Source organism: Salminus brasiliensis, chromosome 12 (genome assembly GCF_030463535.1).
Source record: "Salminus brasiliensis chromosome 12, fSalBra1.hap2, whole genome shotgun sequence".
In the NCBI taxonomy this organism is placed as follows: domain Eukaryota; kingdom Metazoa; phylum Chordata; class Actinopteri; order Characiformes; family Bryconidae; genus Salminus; species Salminus brasiliensis.
The window spans coordinates 5,375,090-5,381,110 of record NC_132889.1 but is presented as its reverse complement, the minus strand read 5'-3'; the positions used below and the strand labels follow the sequence as shown (position 1 = coordinate 5,381,110).

At 44.7% G+C, this 6,021-nt stretch overlaps 1 protein-coding gene across 2 annotated transcripts in view; it reads left to right on the top strand.

The window, feature by feature from the left end:
- Positions 1-728: 728 nt before the first annotated feature.
- rbfox1 (RNA binding fox-1 homolog 1) overlaps positions 729-6,021 on the top strand; it is a 401,841-nt gene continuing 396,548 nt past the window's right edge. Inside the window, exon 1 of one of the 2 annotated variants that reach the window (XM_072692947.1) lies at positions 729-871. The gene's annotated coding sequence lies outside the window, so the exon portion shown is untranslated. Of the gene's footprint in view, positions 872-5,548; positions 5,572-6,021 lie in introns of those variants that run through there. The other variant, XM_072692950.1, reaches the window with a different exon arrangement.

Genomic DNA, 6,021 nt, shown 5'->3' with positions numbered 1-6,021 from the left:
CTCAGTCTCAGCGTTCAGATGTTTTTTGCTTTTGGGGGGGGGGCAAGGTGACTGCCTGAGGTTCTCAAATGAGGGTCAAATATGAAATTGGAAGTTTTGCGAGCGAAGGAAACATTATTGCATTATTTGGCGTCGCGGCGTCGATGGCTAGCGGAGGTGGAAGTGCGCAAACAAATTCTCATTTAATGTGTTCCTGCCAGGGCCATTAAGGCATTTGTTAGCTTTCACTGTGAACGATAGTCTTGGAGAGAAGTGCCTGGAGGAAGGGGAGGGTGGGTGAGAGAGGATCTCGAGAAATGCATTTCCCTTTTGCCCACTGATTTGAATGTTATTAATTTCATGCCTTGCATGACTGAGCCAGGGAGCTGTTGTGGTGGACAAAGAAGAAATCTAATATTCCAATTTTTATTGGTTTTCCTTCCTCTTTGATATGGTTAAAATGTCATGCTCTATGTTTTACCTTCCTGACAGCCACTTTGAAATCCTGGTATGACAAGAAATATGTAACAACTGCAGAAAGGTAAGGGGTATCACCTGCACTCCTCAGAACAAAAGGATTCTGCCTTTGGCTTTTAGAGAGGCGTCGAAATTAGCCAAACTCTGCATCATTTTGACAGTCTTTTTCCCCCTCTCTCTCTCTCTCTCTCTCTCCCAGAAGTTAAGACATTTCATGCAGCTCTCGACTCCTTGTTGACTCTTCTTTGTTGATATGCTAATGCGCCGGGAGAGGTAAGCTGCAGCAGACAGTTAAGCCTGGAGACAGGGCTTGCCGTCAGGTTTCTGTTGTCATTTTCAGCCGCCTGTGGAGGCTTTCAGTCTGCAATGACATCACATCTCAGCTGGCTCACACGCTCTCATCAGTATTCTACCGGTAAGAATCAGTCTCTCTCCCTCTCTCTCTCTCTCTCTCTCTTTACCTCCGTAGCTCCCTCACCATCTCCGTCTCCGCCTCCTCCTCCTCCTTCTTCTGTCTTCCCTCTCTACCCTCTTCCCTTTCCCTCCACTCGCACGCTTTCTCTCCCTTTCTCTCCGTTACCAACAAAGATCCATCGCCTGTTTGCGCCATCTACACACCCCAGTCCCTCGGAGTCGCTCTATTCCGACTGCCGTTTGCCTTTGATGCCAATCATTTGTTTTATATGGCCAAACAGCGGCGGCGGCGGCAGCGGCGTCTGCGTCGGGAGAATATTGACAGAGCAGAGGGGCCGCTAAAGGCAGTGATAAAGGCTCGTTCGGAGTCTACTGAGGATGAATGGAGTGCTTTTTCCACGCTGACTTTATTGGCCTTATCAGGGCCCTACAGGCACACCTGATATGCCCCCCCTCCTCCCCTTTAACACCCCACCCTACACTGAATCCCTCAGCTCTGAAGGGCATTTGGGTTCTTCTGGGGCTCTACAGCAGTGTCTCCGTGGCTAATTGTGTCCAGCAAGGACTGATGTTCAATCTGTTCGGTGCAATTTAAGGACTTCCAAAGCCCAAGTCAACAAGGCAATTCGGGCCTTTCGCGCCGCTCCTATTGGCCATGGTAGTCAGGGTCATTTTACATCTGTTGGGAGTCGGACGAGGAGAGGGGCTGATTCCGACAGTGGTCTTGTAACGCAGAATAAACAGAAACCAGTGACCTTGATCGTACCAAATAAGAGCACTTAGGCTGCTAGAGCAAGAAAAAGGCCAGTGCTCGGGACGGAAGGATCGTCGTGTGATGCACATGGTCATGTCATGGTCAAGGAATATGTGTCCACTGCTGTTGTGGAATTAGGAAATATACGTGGATTGGAAACCACAAATCATTCAGGATTGATGACTCTTGATGACGAGTGTGTTTAAATGTTTAAATGTGAATCAGCTAAACCAATTAGCTAGTACTCCATCTCTGGTCGCCTCCATCTAAAGACGATACGCTCCCTCACCTGCATGCCGTTCGACAGTCAGTTTCTGAGAACAAGGGACACTTGAAATAGTAGTTTGGGAAGGTGGTGACCCTTTATTTTGAGTGGTTCTTTTGAGAAGAAAGACTCTTCAGACTCTCAGTAACAGATCAACACATCCGTGATTGGGCAGCACCTGAACATTCAGTAGATCATCAAAGGACTTTTACTGAATCCAGCTGTTCTTCACTTTTGAGTCCAAGTTCAGATCTGTAGACGTTCACCTGAGAAATCACTGATCATCTAACAGCTCTAATACAGACCATCTCAACATCCTTAACCAGCTGCTATAGACCTGCTGCTGATACCTGTCTGGAACCGGAGGGCGAGGGTTGGGATTTTGGGTTTTGGGTTGAGGTTATGGTTTGGGTTAGGGGTTAGATTTTGTCTACTTGACGTAACATATTAACAGTAAATCTACTGAATGTCAGCAGTGCATCATTAGATCATCTTCAGGACGTTTACCTCAGTGTATTCAGATGCTTCACTGCACTGATATGCTGATAATGTCTTACTGGTACTCTGGTAAATGTTTGCTAATCATCTACAAAGGACCACTCGAAGTAAAGTGTTACCAGGAAGAAGGGGTTTAACAAAGCCTATCAGTGTTAATACCACAGCTAACACCAATATAACAACAAATAAACATGTATTAAACTTAAAAAAGAAAAATTCTAAAAAAAGAAACAAATTTTTGAATATTGCTGAAGCCAAAATATGAAAAAGGGTTTTCCCTGAGAAGGAACAGTGACGTATCAAACCATAGGACACATGTTTCTCTTTCAGTTGGCACAGGTGACTGGAAATAACTGGCCCTACGGATGCTTTCCACATTCTTAAATACCAGTGCTAAATCTAAAGCTCGCCTGGCTCCGCACTGCTCCCCTAGATTGTCCATTGCATTTGCACTCCCAGTTGTAGTGGTGAACATTGTCTGGGAGGCACAGATATTTTAGCCCTCGTTAGGTGGGCCACTGCTCGTCCTGTAAATTCTCCCACCTCGCAATCTTACAGGACGTAAGAGAGAAGGTGCCAGAAAACTGCAGCTGAAACGTCACACAGCTGAAAGATTTCTGCATGGAGGAGTGGAAAAAACTTCTCCCAGTTCATTTTGGAAACTGGTAGATCATTATAGGAAACGTCTAACTGAGGATATTTTAGCCATGGGGGGAAATACCAGCTATTAGGGCATTGGGTCTCTTAACATTGTCCTCACAGGAAAACTGCATTTCTATTGTTTCAATGAAGAATAAATGTCTTTTAAAAAGACAAAGCTTTACACTGTGTTCTAGCATTTTCACATAACTCTATAGCCCAGATCTTCTACATCCCGCACTGTTTGTTACTTCCAGTGAAGGTATACATGACATGCTCTAAATATACCCAGAGGAAGGAAACGCTGAAATATTAGGAGCAGATTTATTGATTAGGTTTTTTTTTTATACCATGCTTCATTTGTTGCTTTCAGAGCTCATGCTCTATACTCTGGGGGTTGGATAGTCCAAGGGAAATAAAACGTTATTTCTTTCCATTACAGTTCTGTTGGCCCAATGCCGTTATTACCCTTATAGTTCAGATGTAATCACCAAAAGAAATGCACACGACCAATCTACCTCCCAAACCCACCAGATAAAGGTAACCTGGGGATAATTTCTCTTTTTAAAACCCACTACAGCTTCACAAGAAACTTCATCTTCGAAATACTTTATTGCACTTATTTCTCGCCGCAGCCCGAGCCTCTGGCGACCTATCTTGCTCAATGGCCAATCACGAGGAGGTGCCTGTCATCTGGGCTTGGCGGAGAACCTGATCGGGGCTTGTGGAATTGTACTGTCACTGGATGGATTGACTCATTCTCTCCAGTGCGCTGGGCCCTCTAACAACTACTTGTCTCTCTCTGATTATATCTGAGCCAACAGATTATTGAGTTAGAGACTCCAGGTTTGACCTTGACAAGGCGTCGCAAAGCCGGCCTCCTAGCTCTGCAGTTCACCTTTCCTTTTTCCGCCTCAGAGGCGCATTTGCTTGGGTTTTAACCCACTTCATAGTGAGGTTTCTGTTTCTGCTGCCTACTCAAGGGCTTTTTGTACAGTCCTTTAGTTGTGCTTGAGATATTATGAACAGCTAGGCTACGATTACTGTCGCGAGCAGCACATGTTTAAAAATAAAGACGATTCTTGGCCTGGACACTGTCTTGATGTGGAACCTTTACATTCTGTGTGAGTACATTCTTCACACTTCTGCGTATCCTCAGAAAGTGGCTCTTTATTGGCACTGCACCAGAAGAACCCACTTTGGTACCTTTATTTATGGTCCTGTGTCATAACTGTACCCATTAGTAGTACCCAGTAGCCATATCCTTTTTTTCTTTTCTCTTTTTGGCCTAGAGGTCCACCTATGGCTTATTTATATTCCCTTTACGTACGAAAACAAGAAAAGCCAGGCAAGCCGAGTTTTGCCGGACCGCCATAGGCAGCATAGAATCATCAATAGCATTTCAACAATGGGGAGTTTGGGACCAAAAATATCTGCTCTGCATTGTGAAAAAGGTCTGTCTATTTTGTTTAATGTTCTATTGCGCTGGGCGAAGCCGGCACGCGAACACCGCGGTAGCAATGCTGGGCCAGAGATACAGTATGTTGTATGTCACCATTTGTAATTAGTGTTAACTTGTTGAGTCATTGCAGACGTTACTAAGTATGGACTAGACAACTAGAGTCGTGTTGTGAGGAGAAATTGGGTTTATTGAAAGATGTGTTTATACAGAAAGGTTAACGGGTAACCATTTTGGGCACCCTCTTCCTCAGGGAGTAAGAGCAGACACTGCTTATAGAGAGTGTTATCACATTCAACGGTCCCAAAACAGTCCCCCTTAAAGAATTATACCAAGAGTTATACCAGTTATAAACAGGCAGACAAAAGTTACCAAACGATCTAAGATGACTTGAGAAAATACAACATATAAATAAGTAAAAATTCATTTTCCAACATAAGGAACTGTCAGTTGAATCAAATTCCCAAGGTTGATAACTTCTCTGACTCTTCAAACACTCATTAAACATGGGCTCATGTAAGCAGCTGTCTGAAGATCTGAAAAGAAAAAAAGTAAGGCTTAGTGTTTTCTACAGCGGTGAATGTTCTTAGATAATGGCAGGGGAGGAACTGTTAAGATCTGGAGGACCCAGAAAACTCTCTGGTAAGACAGGCAGAATAAAAAACCCTATACAACTGCCAAGAGTCAGGAGAATGGTGCACTATTCTACTGTGCAGCGTTGCTTGCTCAGGCATAATCTTAATAGAAAGGTCCTGTAGAGTGCTGTAGGCTGAATAGGTGGATATACAGCTTGGGTTCTATATGTGGACTCTGATAAAGGTAAAGAGGCTTCACTGGTTACTGCATATGTAAATCTGACATATTTATCTTGTTTCCGAAGGATCCAAATGCATCTCATGGCGTGTTAGAGCTTCAGAAATCCACCTGCGTCCTCTGGACCAAAGAACAGCGAACATTTCTGTGGAAGTGATGTATCCTGACAAGGCGGATGCAGCAGTGAGGATCGAATGTTTTTGCTCTGTTTGTCTCTGTGTTCCAGTGCATGTCTCCTCTGCATGAGCGCGTGCCCTTGCAGAATGCGGCGAGGTAAGTGGCAGATGGTGTCTTGGTGACAGGGGTATTGTCCTGACATTATGTTAAGAAGGGGCTTCTTGATGGACTAAATGACTAAGCTCTTCGGAGGCTGAGCGAGCGCCCAGGTGCTTCTGTGTGCCCCCGGGGGTTATGGTTTATAGTTTAGTCCTTGCTATAGCTGCAGTCATGTTTCACATGAGCGAGGTCTTTCACAGGGTCCGAAGGCCAAGGCTGGGTCGAGGCACAGCGTTTCAAGACCCAGGCCCAGATGCTGCCTGTCATTTTTTCATCAATTATTTGTTTTGTTTTGCTAAACCATTCCAATGCAATGACTGTTGCTGTCAATCGTAACACATGCATGTTAATGCATTTTCCTGGTTTGACTCTCAAAGCAGTCTTTAGTAGTGCAGGTCGAAGCCCAGCTGCTCACGTCCTGTATTGTGCTATAATTTAATCTGCAAC